Consider the following 15252-nt stretch of genomic DNA (forward strand, 5'->3'; position numbering starts at 1 on the left):
GTGCAGGAGGTCAGACAAGATGACCTTAATGGTCCCTTCTGACCTTAAAGTCTAAGTCCTGAAATGAGGGGGGCATTCTGGTGGTGAGAGTCCCTTATTACATACAACCAGTCATTTATGGACATTTATCTACTTTACAAAGTTCCAATACAATTTGACATAATATGTAGTGTTGCTCAAAGAAAGAGATCTCTGAGTATAGTTTTAGATTAGGAATGTGCTCTGCTGCAAGCTGGGATTAGGTTGCAGCAGAGCACTCTGTGGAAAGTGTTCACAGTTCCTCCCAGCTTTAATCTAAATTTAGATTAAGAATATTTAATATATAAAAAATGCCAATATGACTAATTTGGAAACTGTGTTGTCTCTGAGCCAGGAGGTTGTGGGTTCAAGACCCAACACCAGGAATTGTTTGTGTTAGAGGTACTGTTATTCAAAAGAGGCATTCAGACAAGTTCCTTATCTAGCTTCCTGTGGTGCTGTCCAAGTGGAGGTTAGTTAAGACTCATGGCATTTTCTGAAAGTAGAAGATAATTCCTGGCTGCATTTACAATAGCAAAATTCAGATACATAATTAACCACTAGTGGTAATCAAGAGTGAAGGCTGAAGTATAGAGAATTATAAATGTTTTTACTATCACCATCTCCTATGAGCAGTAAAAATGCAACATAGCAATAAAAAAAAGTTGCAACATGTCTAAACAAGAGTTTCCACTAATGCTACAAATGGTGAAGCTGCACTTGCAGTGAAATACATGACTCCGGCTAGCACAAACTAGGCCAATGGTCACAACTTTAATACAATAAATTCTATCACTCCAGCCTGTACTTACACAAATGTCAGATCGTCTGGATCGACTGGAATTTGTATCTGAGGTCCTGTAAAATATTCAGTTTTTTTAAAGTCCTCTCTTGCTTTCAAAGATGAGCTGTAGCCAATTAGCAGGGAAGGAAAAAGCCCCAGTAATCAGTGATTTAATCAGCCGTATTGATTTATCTCTCAGGTACTTAAAAGTAGCACTCCATGTTGGACATTCTTTTCTCCTCAAAAAAAGGCTGAGTGTCTATCAGAGTTGAGTGGGAGGAAGAAAGAAATACTGTTTATTTAAGCAGTAATTTTTTTTCATAAAAATTTTGCTAATTCAGTTTCTGTGGTAACCAATTTATTTTTATTTTTCATTAGCACATACAGGAGAGTGGTAACCTGTGGAGGGACAAGTGAAGCTTCAAAGATTAATTTAAAATGTTTTGGTCTGGAGGAAAAATGAAAGGAGTTAGGTATAGGGTTGCAAGGCATCCAGTTTTTGACCAGAACACCTGGTCATAAAGGGATCCTGGCGGCCATAGCGAGCACTGCTAACCAAGCCGCTTAAGTCTGGTTGGCAGAGCAGTGGGGCTAAAGCAGGCTCCCTGCCTGCCCTGGCTCCACACAGCTCCCAGAAGCGACCGGTATGCCCAGTTCCTAGGCACATGGGGCTCCACGCACTGCACTCAAGCACCTACTCTGCAGCTCCCATTGGTCGGGAGCGACGGCCAATGGGAGCTGTGGGATGGTGCCTGCGGGCATGGGCAGTGCGCAGAGCCCCTTGTGCCTGCTTCCAGGAGCCACCTGAGGTAAGCACTGCCTGGCTGGAGCCTGCACCCTGAACCTCCTCCCACACCCCAACCTCCTGCTCCAGGTTGGAACCCCCTCCCACACTCAAACTTCCTCTCGGAGCCTGCACCCCAGAGCCCACACCCTCAGCTCGAGTCCACACCCCCTCCCACATCCCAGCTCCTTGCCCTAGCCTGGACCTCCCTCATTCACCCTGAATCCCTCATTTCTGGCCTCACCCTGGAGCCCAGCCCGCAGCCCAACCGTGCCCCAGCCCTGTGAAAGTCAGTGAGGGTGGGAAAGAGTGACCGATTGAGAGGAAGGGGATGGAGTGGGGCGGGGCCTTAGAAAAGGGGTGGGGCAGGGCAAGTATGTTCGGTTTTGTGTAATTAGAAAGTTGGCAGCCCTAAGTAGGTATCGTCATGAGCCTAGAGGTTGCAGAGTATGTCATGAGGGCAAAAAGGAGACGAATTAATAGCAGTATGGTTGATGATAGAGAGTAGGGTTATATGTGTGATGTCAGCAAATGCTCCCAACAAGGTAAACCTCTGAAAAAGAAGGAAAACTTTAGAAATGAGCTGGCAGAGTTGGTGGTTGTAGTTAAAGAGTAGGGCTGTCAATTAATTGCAGTTTTAATTGCATGATTTAAACAATAATAAAATATCAATTTAAATGTATTATATTTTTGAATGTTCTTCTGCATTTTGAAATATATTGATTTTAATCACAACACAGAATACAAAATGTACAGTGCTCGTTTTATATTATATTTATTACAAATATTTGCATTGTAAAAAACTGAAAAATAATGGTTTTTATATTTACCTCATAAAATTACTGTAGTGCAATCTCTTTATTGTGAAAGTGCAACTTACAATTGTAGAATTTGTAAAAATAAAACAATGTAAAACTTTAGAGCCTACAAGTTGAAGCATGAAGGGGCATAACAATATTTTGCATATCTGGCTCAGAAATACCTTGCATCGGAGGCTACTACAGTGCCATGCGAACATCTGGCCTCACTTTCTGGTGTCGTAAATAAGAAGCAAGCAGCATTATCGCCCCTAAATGTAAACAAACTTGTTTGTCTTAGCGATTGGCTAAATAAGAAGTAGGACTGAGTGGACTTGTATGAGGTGAACTGAAAAATACTATTTCTTTTATGTATCTTTTTGTACAGTGCAAGTATTTGTAATAAAAATAATATAAAGTGAGCACTGTATACTTTGTATTCTGTGTTATAATTGAAATAAATATATTTGAAAAAATATAAAAATATCCAAAAATATTTATAATAAACTGAAATTGATATTCTGTTATTGTTTAACAGTGGTGTTAAAGCTGTGATTTAGTTGCTATAAGTGCTGGAAGACAGAATACTGGGCTAGATGAACCATTGGTTTGACCCAGTATTGCCATTCTTATGTTCAAAAGGGTGTGCCCAGAGAGACCAGAAGGGATGTGAGGTGCAGTTAGATAACTGAGACCTGACAGAAAGTTGGAATTAGAAATATAGGAAATCACCAGTAACAGAGGGACAGTTACTGTTCTACAGATAAATTCTTGTAACCTGCCAACCTGAAACGTATTCTCACCAGCAACTGCACACCACACCATAGTAACTCCAGCTCAGGAACCAATCCATGCAACAAACCTCGATGCCAACTCTGCCCACATATCTACACCAGCAACACCATCACAGGACCTAACCAGATCAGCCACACCATCACCGGTTCATTCACCTGCACGTCCACCAATGTAATATACGCCATCATATGCCAGCAATGCCCCTCTGCTATGTACATCGGCCAAACTGGACAGTCTCTACGGAAAAGGATAAATGGACACAAATCAGATATTAGGAATGGCAATATACAAAAACCTGTAGGAGAGCACTTCAGCCTCCCTGGCCACACTATAGCAGATCTTAAGGTGGCCATCCTGCAGCAAAAAAACTTCAGGACCAGACTTCAAAGAGAAACTGCTGAGCTTCAGTTCATCTGCAAATTTGACACCATCAGCTCTGGACTAAACAAAGACTGTGAATGGCTTGCCAATTACAGAACCAGTTTCTCCTCCCTTGGTTTTCACACCTCAACTGCTAGAACAGGGCCTCATCCTCCCTGATTGAACTAACCTCGTTATCTATAGCTTGCTTGCTAGCATATATATACCTGCCTCTGGAAATTTCCACTACATGCATCTGACGAAGTGGGTATTCACCCACGAAAGCTCACGCTCCAAAACGTCTGTTAGTCTATAAGGTGCCACAGGATTCTCTGCTGCTTTTAATATTGTGATACTCAGCAGCTCAACTTTAAACAGCAGTTTTTTAATGCACAAAATCTGAATGAAAGGTTGGACTTTCCTTCTGAAATCACAATTTTGGGGTTCAGTTTTCATGCTTCAATTTCCATTTCATACCTTCCGCACACTATCCAGTTATGTAACCATTACTTTCATGTAGTAGTGTCCCATTGGCTGCTCAACTACAACAGGACTTCATCAGAACCTTGGCTTTCATTTAAAACCAAGTAATTTTCTAGTCCTTGTGGCTGTGGAGGGAAGCTTGAAAATATGAGTCAAGAGCACCCTTAAAGGTCAAAAGACAGAAGACAAATCTCACCCCCTCACACACATTTGTTTTTTAAAAAAATATCTCATGATTTTTAAGTCAAACTCATGATTTTTGGGGTGGGGGTGTGCCTCGTGTTTTTGTTGTTTTTTGTTTTTTAACGTGTAGGGTTTGCAAGACTGTTTTCAACTTTTCCTCCATCTCCTCTGCTTTGACACTCATAAGCATTGTGACCTTCTCATCTGAGAACAGGACTAGATGTCAAGAACACGTAAATATCAGCTCCTGTTTTGACAATGACCATGTTCTCCTGTGGCTTTGGAAAAGTTACTTAATATTGTCACCTCAATAACTCCATCTGTAAAATTGTGATTAAAATTTCCACATAGATTTCAGAAGAAATAGTTAATGTTTGTATAACAGTCTGACAATTAAAAGTGCTAAATAAGTGACTTAGTATACTGTATTTATTAAAATAAATGATAAGCTTCTGCAAATTCCTCCTGCCTCTTTTCATTTTGTGTCTGCTGATTATTTCCTCTCACTGGACATAAGGTAGGATTCTACAAATGTTAATACCAAAACTCTCTGTTGCTTAATTCTGTTCTGGCTTTTTCTCCTCACAAGATAAGCATGGTTTAGTCTCTCTCCTCTTAAAAACAATCACTTATCCTTGACCCCACTTGACTCCAACTACTATCTCTTCCCTCTTTTGTCGGAAAGCTGACTGGATGCATGGTCTACAATTACTTTCTGGAGTTCCTCTCTTCCAATTCCATCCTAGAACCTCTCCAGTCTGGCTTCCACTCTGTGCTACACTGACACCACACTTGCCAAAGTCTCTAATTGCCTCCTCCTAGCTAAAGATCAGAACCAATACTCTGCCTTTCTCCTTGACTTGTCAGCTGTCTTGTTGCAAGCCTGGGGCTTGGACTTCATGTTCCTCTCTGAGTTAATAGCAGGTGCAGGTGAACAGAAGACAGGCAGCACCAGTGCATTTAGGATCCCCAAAGGAAGCTTATAATTAAAGAGTAACTAGTGTTCCAGCTGCAACACCTGAAGTACTACTGGTTTGTGTACCCAGAATTGGAAATTACTGCATTCCCATATTAGAAAGAAGAGTTGGGGAGAGATCAAGAAAGGAACTGAGAGGAGAAAATGATCCCTTTACACCACCCAAAGCATCTTGCATGCATCAACAATTGTCTGACAGATGAAACTCATTTTTAAGTACCTTCACGCTTGGGAGTTCATAAACACAAACATATTTTCTCAAATCCTGTTTGGTTTGTAGCCAGGGAAGGAGCGATCCAGTTTTCCTGATTAGGCACTGCATTTGATATAGTGTGTAGGCATATGAGAATGAGATAGTAATGCATAGACACACATTTGGAAGCAGTACAGTAGTTCAAACAAACTGTTAATAAGTAGGTTAATTAACTTATTCAGTTAATCTGTAGTCTGTTTTTTAAAAATATAAATTTAAATGAATAGTGTATCTCTTCTTAACTCTGTACACCTGATAATACCAACTGTAGAACTATTTTTCCTAAATTTAGTTCTGTGGTATGAATTACGCAAAAAAATATTTAAACGTGTTCACAATTTATAGCACAAATTAAACTTTGTAAAAATATTTCAAATTTAAGTGTTCTGGCTGTGTTCATATTCTAAGTTTTTTGTTTGTTTTTTTCTGGTAATGGGAAAATTAAATGTTACAATGATCTGATTTGTCTGATAAAATGAAGGCCTGTGCATGATTAAGCAGCCTTCAGAAAGGAAACTAAAGCGAATTAGAAAAACATAAAGCAACAACTGCCTTAGTGCTAGTCTTATTCTTGGTGGTCATTTGATATTAGGGTGTAGTATGGGGAGAGTTGTATAGTCCTATCCAAAAATCTGTTCAGGCCTTACACCTTGGAAACAGAGGCCAATTCCAAATGAATAAGATTAAGTAGAGGTCTCAGTTCAAGTATTCATTGCAGAATATGAAAGATTGGGATGGTGCAAGGGAAGGGAAAATTTATTAGATCATATTTGAAACCTGTTTAAACTACAGCAGAGTTACCATTTCATCTTTCTTTTGCAGAAAACATTACTGTCTGATCTGTAGTTGCAAGAAAAAAGAGGTAAAAAGAAGAAGGAAATCTGTCTTGGAAAAATTGGAAGTGCTTTGAATTTGCAAAGGGATTTAGTGCCAGCTGCTACAGAAGGTTTTACAAAGCCACTTTTGGCACCGAAATGGATGAAAAGCTTCAGACCTAAATGGTAACTTTAATTCTTCCATCATTTTATTTCTCTGGTGTAGCCCCCTAAGATAACTTGTACAGATTGTAAAGGATTTTCTTCTTATACCAGTTAGGTTTAAATATAGTAATCTTACAACAGCTAAATTCTGGATAAATCTGTAATTTTACAACTTGTATGTATTACAATGAAGTTTGCAGTTTTAGCTTTTATAAAAGCTGATTTTTTTTAAGTTTGTGGTTTATAAAAAACCCATCTTTTTTTTGCTCATTTTTCTTCCTCCTTTGGGATAGGAAAATGAAGATAAAGGCTTGATCTTACCCCATAGGTAACTATAGTTTTCTACTAACTACATCTAATGAAACGACTGTACAATAATAGCAACATATGCATTTTTTTTCCTATATCCATGTATTTCACAAAACTTTTCAAGACTCATTCAATAACACAATCCAAAGAACATGGTAACTGTGGCAAGGAATGTGAACCCACTGTATTTTTCTCTCTCCATCTCCTGTTTTCCCCTACTCACCCAGTTTCCTGTTTTGTTGTTGTTTTCTTTCCCTCTCTCTTCTTTCCCCGGTTTGAGCATTACCTCCTATGAAAATTCCTCCCTCCTGTTATCATCTTTCCCTCTTGTTCCTTTCCACTTGACTTCCTGTCTTTTTTTATCCTGTCCTTCCTGCTTTCACTCGTTGTCGGACTTGATGTATCTAAAATATGCCTAAAATATTAACTATGATTACAACTGTCTCAAGGACAACAATATAAAAACATAAGTTATCCTCTTAAATGTTATTCCAATACAGATAAAATTCTTAATGTAGTTCTTTGGAGGAGGAAGAACTTGGCTGTTTGTGTTCATAAACAGCTCTCAAATCACTGCCAATCACTTCCAATCACTGCCCTTCTTCAGTCATATGAACAATTTGTACATTTCAGAAAATGTACAAAGAATATTTTCATTATTCTATTAACATTGGGAGGATTATCTTTTGCCATCAGTCATGCACAGGTATTAGCTTTTTTGTGGATCTTTAATTATTTGTTGTGATGTCCTAAAGTGTACAAAGCAAGATTGAAGTCTGGAGAAATGGGCCTGGTGCAAGATCTGAGGCCTGAACTGGCTGTGAACCAAAATCAGGCCATGTATTAAAGTAGATGCTTACAATTTCACTATTTAGTACATGAACTTGGCAGAGTTGTTACTAGTGTACTAGGCACTATTTACATAAATGTAATCCAGCTAGTACAGATACTCCCGAATCTAGTACAAGATGAGATGGTTTGATAAAATAATGAATAGGGATGTTTTGTTAAAGATATAAGCAACAAAGGGAGGTAACAAAAAGATGTCATGAAATACATAAGGTGGTGTGTAAGTTGTGTATGTTAGTTGTTTGTCTCAGCCTATAAATGTTGGGATACTTCGCCTTAAATCTATGTTCGTTTAGCCAAGGGGGCAGTGGGAAGTTCCACCACTGATTGAGCCATTCCTTGCCACAGGGCAGTCATGTTAGCGTACCTGTAACCACGAAGCCAGGGCTCTAGGACTGTGTCTTGAAGGCAATAAACCTGGCCATGTGTCTTTTGTTAATGAGCCGTGCCTGTGATCTTTCTTTGAGGAACATCAAAGGCTCCTGAATTAACATGCTTCTCTGTCTACTAACAACATTGAAGTTTCAAAGACAGAAGTGCCTAAGCAGCACTACTGAGGCGACAACATTTCAATCTCCAGCACTTAATCACACTGGGTAATACTATCAAGGTCTGCTGAACCAGCTATCTGTGCAGCATTGGGAAAGCACATGGAAAGAACTCACAAACACGCAAGGCAACTGACAATGGAAGTATTTATAGAATTCACAGTATGGCAAATTCTATCACAAACTGCTGTCTACCAGGGCCAGCTCTAGGTTTTTTGCCACCCCAAGCAAAAAAAAAATTTGGCTGCCCCCACCCCAGCCCTGGGCTCTCCCCACCTGCACTGCCTGCCACCCCAGCCCTGGGCTCCCGCCACACACACCCCATGTGCCTCAGTTCTGGGCTTCCCCCTTTCCCCCTACCAGTGCCCCACCACCAACACACCCCCTGCTGCCCCAGCCATGGGCTCTCCCGCCCCCACCGGCACCCTCCTTCAACCCCAGCCCTGGGTCACTGGTAACATGCTCCCAGGGCAGGTCATTCAGCAGGAATTTTGGATGTGCACAGAACACAAACAGGATTGATTCCCATATGGTTACAGAACTGCAGTAAAGTGAAACAATTTTCAGCTTGTATGATTGGAGGATATCTTGGATGCATATTATAAGACTGTCCTCCATAAATGAGGAAAAGTTGAGGTGCCTTTATTATTCTTTTGTTTCTATGAGGAATTTGCCAATGCAATATCACTGTCTTCCTTTTAAACAAAAAAAACTAAAAAAAAAAAAAAAGCCTGTTGAAAATAGCAATTCCAGCCCTAAAAACCACTGGGAAGCATTTCTTGCTCAATTTTATCCTACTTTTTCTACAGCAAATTACAGTGGATCAGTATATTTGATTTGGGAGAAATGAAGCAACAGCTGCCCAAATTGAGCTTGAGCACTCCTGAATTTTGAGATGTTCAGATCTGGAAGGCAGGTGCTAGATTCCTTTTCTGAATATTAGCTAAATCTGGAAAGGAAGAGTCAATTTCTGCTTCCAGGGCTCAGAAGTGGAAATCCTCCTAAGTGCCTGGTACTGTATCTAAAAGCTGCCCAGGTCCAGAGCTTCCCCTCCCTTACTTTTCATTTTAAATTCTAGTGGGATCCACATACCTCCCTTGCTCAGCTTCAGATAAAGAGGGGCACTGTTAATTTAGTCCACCCAATTTCTTCTTAGGGTGCTGAAAGGTGAGGTCACACCAGTATCCCTAATCCAATATGCGGATGTCTTCTGAAGGGGATATCTGGGTCAAAGCCACCTACTCCTTGGGCACACTTGTTCCTCATTCAAAGTGCCATTCTGCTCTAGCAGTGAGCTCTCCTTTCACAGCAAGCTGCAGCAGGAGGTTTCAGCTACCATACTCCCTTCCCCTCCCTTTCCCGTTGATAGCAGACAAGGAAATGCTGGGAAATGTAGTTCTTTCTCTGCTCCAGGGCTGGCTCTATATGTTGGGAGCTAACGAAGGAACTACAGCTACCAGGGCCCCCTGTTGATTCTCAGCTTCCAGTCTGGATCCCTGCCAGCTGCTGCCCCTGCGAATGGGCTGCCCCAAGCAGCTGCTTGCTTTGCCGGTGCCTAGAGCCGCCCCTGCTGTCTACAGTTAATAAATATATAAGCACAGCATGAGAAATCTGATTATCTCACGTTTTCTCTAATTCTTTTCAAAACTGGACTGACGCTACTAACTTCCTATACTGAACGTCACCAAACAGCTGTAATATTGTAATCTCTTTATCCCTGTCAAACTGGGTGAGTTTTGAACGAGGGACCAAAAATGAAGGTCTTAGGTCTCTCAGATGATCCCTCTCCTCCTTGGAGCTTTTATTCAGTTCTCAAACCCCCGTGCAGACCTTCTTTTGAACAGCTTAGTATTATTTACATTCCATATTGTCCTGAAGAGTGACTTTTTTTTTTTAGTGGCAATAACTTCTACCCAAGATAGCTTTGCTTTCCTGCTCAATCGTCTTTATTTTGGTCTTTCACTGGTATAAAGGCATCCGTAACCTATGGGTTGTCTGGGATTGGGGTTTTGCACCAGCATGGCTACACTGATACACAGTTGCACTATTCCACTATAAAAAGTGACTTGGACCAATTTACCCTGGTTTGAAAGGAAGATATGGGTGCTGTTAAATATTCATAGTGCAATAAATGCTTTTTATTTGCGCAGGACCGTAGAAGTTAGAGAGTCCTTACTTTTTCTGTTATATTTTTTAAGGGGGAAAGGTCTGCTAATATCTCATTTTGATTTTGATAGAATAATTGGAGCCTGCATTTCTGAGTCTAGGCAAGAGAGCACAGCTATCTTTGTAAGTCAGACACAGGTGCTCACTGCACTAATGCGTCATTGGCTGAGTGAGTTGAAACCGCAGTGGGAGATTTTTCAGGGAGATTTTTCAGTGGGAGATTTGCCCCTGTGCAGTCTCTTCATACTTTCTCTGAATTTTGTAGTTTAAGGGCTTGTCTACAAGGTCCGTTAGTCTGCATCAGTGGAGTGTAAAATCTAATGTGCACCAGCATGTCGTGCACCAGCATGTCATGCACTAACTAGATCCTGCTGGTGCACATTTAAAGTTCCCTAGTACATATTAATGTAGTACTTTTTGAAACATGACTACATTAATACTCACTGGGGAATCTGAGTGCCAGCGGGGTTTATACTGGCCAGTTAGTGCATGACAAACTGATGCTTATTGGAATGTACACCCCAGTGCTGTGGACTAATGTACTGCATAGACAAGCCCAGAGGGTGGGATTTTCAAAAATCCTAGCATTAATTGTAATTGTTTCCATTGAAATGAATGGTAAAGCTCCCTTTGGTGTCAGAGAATAAGAGTTAGGCCAGCGCTGTGCGCTTTGGAAAGTTCCACAGTACATTTCATGGCTTTGACCAAATGATGCATCAGCCCAGCAGTTCACTGAGGCCTTTCCCTAACTCGTTTCCTCTGTTCGTTAAAAAAGTTCTCTAGTTCAGAACTTGTATGTATGTGTGTATGTATTTGTTTATTTTGAAAAGTAAGAGAGCCTCTTGGAGTCCATGTGGCTGTGGCTGTCTTGGTCTGCACAGATAACTGTAGCTCAGAAAGGAATTAGGTATAAGTCATTTCTCTTTTTAATTGAAATTTTTAAAAAAAAATATTTCCTGTCCTTTCCCCATCTGGTGCCTGAGCTCCTCTTTCTTTTTGCCTCTTGTTTTTTGCAGATCTTTATAAAGGCTAATTTCTGTTTTAACTTGCACTTCTAAAAGGAGCAAGATGAGAAACAAACTCAATTTTTAATACCCTCATTTGCCCAAAGTGCAGAGCTATGGCAAACTAGAGCGCTTATTAATTTTAGAAGCCATATTAAAATATAGTATGTCCCCAAAAATATCAGAGTGGAAGGTTATGCTAATGTAAATCACAAGCCCACATGTATTTTCCTATTAAAAAAAAAAAGAAAAAAGGATGACACTGACATGTTTTTTGAACAAGAGAGCATGTGAATGCAAACTTGAGTCTGTAACTGAAGGCATGTCAGAGTAACATAGTAAAGGACTTGAAGCATTCTGGCCATCAGAGGAGCCTGTTTATATCTGTGTTATGCCATTGCTGCCTGCAGTTCACCCATTGTATTTTAAGCTTGCATTGTGTAGGTGTTTAAAAAATGCATTTGATTGTGAAGGACTTTAGCTGGGGGAAAAATCATTCTGGTAGTACTCACATTAGATTTTTCATTACTAATAAAAGTTAATAACCGTGGTGGTGGAATCGGAATAGCCAGAGGATGCCATGTGAAAGCATTGTCTCTTGGCTCAGGAAGACCCTACCGGGGTGTATAAGGAGGGGTTGTTTTGGCTCAGGAAGTACTGGATGAAGCTGTGTGGGAGGAGATCTCCCTTGGGTAGAGAAGAGCCAGGGGTTGCCGTTTGGGGAGGTTCCTTCTCAGCTAGACAAACTCTGGGCTGACTTTGGTGGGAAGTGCCTAAGGATGCCACATGGGCGAATTCTTTCCCTATTTGAGAACAGCTGGAGGATGTTGTATGGGAGGGTTCTCTTGGCTCAGGGAACATGTTGTATGGGAGGGTTCTCTCTCGGCTTGAGAACACATTTTTTCCGCTTTAAGTCACTGAGTAATATCTAAATGAGTAATAAAGCTTCTAAATTAATGTTCAATCAGTTAGAATAATAAAAGTCAATTTATCATCAGGAAGGAAGACCAGAATAAGGGAAAATAACCTTTTAAGAGGAGGAAAACCACCACCTTCTCAGTAACAAAGAAAGGTTGTAGACCACTGGTGTCAAGGTTCCTTCCCCACTCTGAACTCTAGGGTACAGATGTGGGGACCTGCATGAGAACCTCTAAGCTTAACTACCATCTTAGATCTGTTTTTGCTGCCACCACCCAAATTATTTATGAGTCATTTGGGAAACTCTGTCTGTCTATCTCCTCCCCCAAGATCTCTCCCTCCCAAGTACTATAACCCTTCCCTGGGTAGCCTTGAGAAACTTCTTCACTAAGTTCCTGGTGAACACTGATCCAAACCGTTGGATCTTAAAACAAGGAAAAATCAATCAGTTTCTTAAAAAGAAGGCTTTTAATTAAAGAAAGAGAGGTAAAAATTATCTCAGTAAAATCAGGATGGAAAATAACTTTACAGGGTAATCAGATTCAAAGAGCCCAGAGGAACCCACTCTAGCCTTAGGTTCAAAGTTACAGCAAACAGAGGTAAACCCTCTAGCAAAAGGAACATTTACAAGTTGAGAAAACAAAGATAAAACTAACACGCCTTGCCTGGCTGTTGCTTACAAGTTTGAAATATGAGAGACTGATTCAGAAAGATTTGGAGAGCATGGATTGATGTCCGGTCTCTCTCAGTCCCAAGAGCGAACAACCCCTGAAACAAAGAGCACACAAACAAAAGCCTTCCCCCCACCAAGATTTGAAAGTATCTTGTTCCCTTATTGGTCCTTTGGGTCAGGTGTCAGCCAGGTTACCTGAGCTTCTTAACCCTTTGCAGGTAAAAGAATTTTGGTGTCTCTGGCCAGGAGGGATTTTATAATACTGTACACAGGAGGGCTGTTACCCTTCCCTTTATAGTTATGACAGCTGGGCAACATCTTTTTTGGACAAACTGATTTGGTATCCATCTACACAGGTTTCAGAGTGGTAGCCATGTTAGTCTGTATCAGCAAAAACAAAGAGGAGTCCTTGTGGCACCTTAGAGACTAACAAATTTATTTGGGCATAATTTTTCATGGGCTAGAACCTACTTCATCAGATGCTAATTATGTCTTTTCATGTGTTTATACCTGCTCCTGTATTTTCCACTCCTTGCATCTGATGAAGTGGGTTCTAGCCCACAAAAACTTAGGCCCAAATAAATTTGTTAGTCTCTAAGGTGCCACAAGGACTCTTTGTTGTTTTTCCATTTACACAATTATTTATCCATGGAGACAGCCATTTTGCAAGTATTAGCAATTCTAGATGCACAAACCTTTTTTTTCTCTTTTATGCCAGGGATGCTTTCCCCTGTATGTATTGAAGATTAACCATTTTGATACACGTGTATTATGTGAATCTTCCTATAGAAATGTTGGTTTGTGTCCATGAGAGGAAACTGCCCATAGATTCCTGCAGCACTTTTTTCTCCTGGAAACAACCCCAGCTTTTGTTTCCTCTCTTTGACTTGGCACATAGAATGAGGAAGGAACACATAAAACATATTGGGGCTGAAGCAGAATCTGATTTGACCGAAAAAGCTTTTTTAAAAAATTTACTGTATATATAGTTGTGTTTTTTACTGTATGTATAGTTGTGTGGAGAATTGTTGCTGGCCTTACAGTCGGATTTTTTTCAGGACAAGAAGGAACAGTCACAGTTACTTGTCAGATCTTTCTTTTTCCTTATCATAATTTTACATTTACATGGCATCTTCAGTCTCAATGGAACTGCTATATAAGACAATAAATAAGATTAACATTGCAAAGCTGCATAACAGAAGTTGAGTTTAAGGAGCAGTTTGCGGAGGAGAGCAGGGTATGTGCTTGGTGAAGAAGAGATAAGAGACCATTTCAGCCATAAATGGTGGTGTGCTATGAAAGAAAAACCAGAAGACCTTTTTGCCCATTTCTGAAATACGGTCCCTGTTAGGATGAAAAATAAGAGACAGTTCTGAGAAAGTATGCACACCACCACTCAGGATAAGGAAGGGAGAATGCAGCATAAAATTTATTTTTTTTCCAGGGCTTTGGAGTGGAGCCCGGAGCTGGAACGTGGAGCAGCTCTGGAGCAGTGGAGCTGCAGATTTTTGCCCTGGAGCTGGAGCAAAGCTGGAGCACAGCTCCAAAAAGCCCTGTTTTTTTTTTTCTTACATTATCTGAAAATGTTAGAAGTCACATAGGTTGCCCATTACTATAGCCTGCTTATTTTATGCACCATCATTTCTGACCTCCAGTTGTTGCTCAGTTCATAAGTAGCAATTCCTATGTTGCAGAAAAGGAAAGGTTATCACCAGTACTTAAAAATAAATAAAACTAGGAACCCTATGTTAAATGTGATTGTGGCCTCATTAACGGCAACATAATTGTCCTTTTAAAAATTTCCTGCATAATTGTACTCCAGATTTAAGATTACATTTTAAAATATAGTTTCTAGCCCTGCCGTTATGAGGAAAATCTTCAAAATATGAAACAAATGTCAATCAATGCAATGATGTTTCACTTGAATCTGCACACAGAAACAATAGCTCTTAGATGTATGACATGCCTAATTCATCTCAATGGGATGTTGGCTCTGAAGCCTAATGTTAATTATTTAGCATTTGACATTTAGCAGATACATCAAGCAAACATGCTATTTCATTATTAGATGCAGTGGTAAATATTGTCGTGATGTATAATAGATAGTTGCTGTCGAGGTTGTTTGGGTGGAAAATTAGGAATTCAACCATTTTTCCCCCTCTCCACTCCCAAATGTACTGTCCCTTTCATCCTTTCTTCAAAAGATGGCAGCAAAGAGGAGATGCTTTTTTTCCCTAGTACGGAAAACTTCTCAAGTCCATCATTGACTTCTGGTGGCTTTTAAATAGTGTTTTGTTTTTTTGTTTATTTTTTAATACAAATAACTTTTTGTATGATGATGAAGAAAAGTGTGCATTTACCTTTACACTTCA

The 15252-nt window shown here is 40.2% G+C and overlaps 1 protein-coding gene across 2 annotated transcripts in view; it reads left to right on the top strand.

The window, feature by feature from the left end:
• PEAK1 (pseudopodium enriched atypical kinase 1) overlaps positions 1–15252 on the top strand; it is a 235539-nt gene that overhangs the window by 123498 nt on the left and 96789 nt on the right. For both annotated transcript variants that reach the window (XM_075069520.1, XM_032799753.2), the window contains one exon: positions 6256–6434. The gene's annotated coding sequence lies outside the window, so the exon portion shown is untranslated. The remainder of the gene's footprint in view (positions 1–6255; positions 6435–15252) is intronic.

This window comes from Chelonoidis abingdonii, chromosome 9 (assembly GCF_003597395.2).
Source record: "Chelonoidis abingdonii isolate Lonesome George chromosome 9, CheloAbing_2.0, whole genome shotgun sequence".
NCBI classification, from domain to species: domain Eukaryota; kingdom Metazoa; phylum Chordata; order Testudines; family Testudinidae; genus Chelonoidis; species Chelonoidis abingdonii.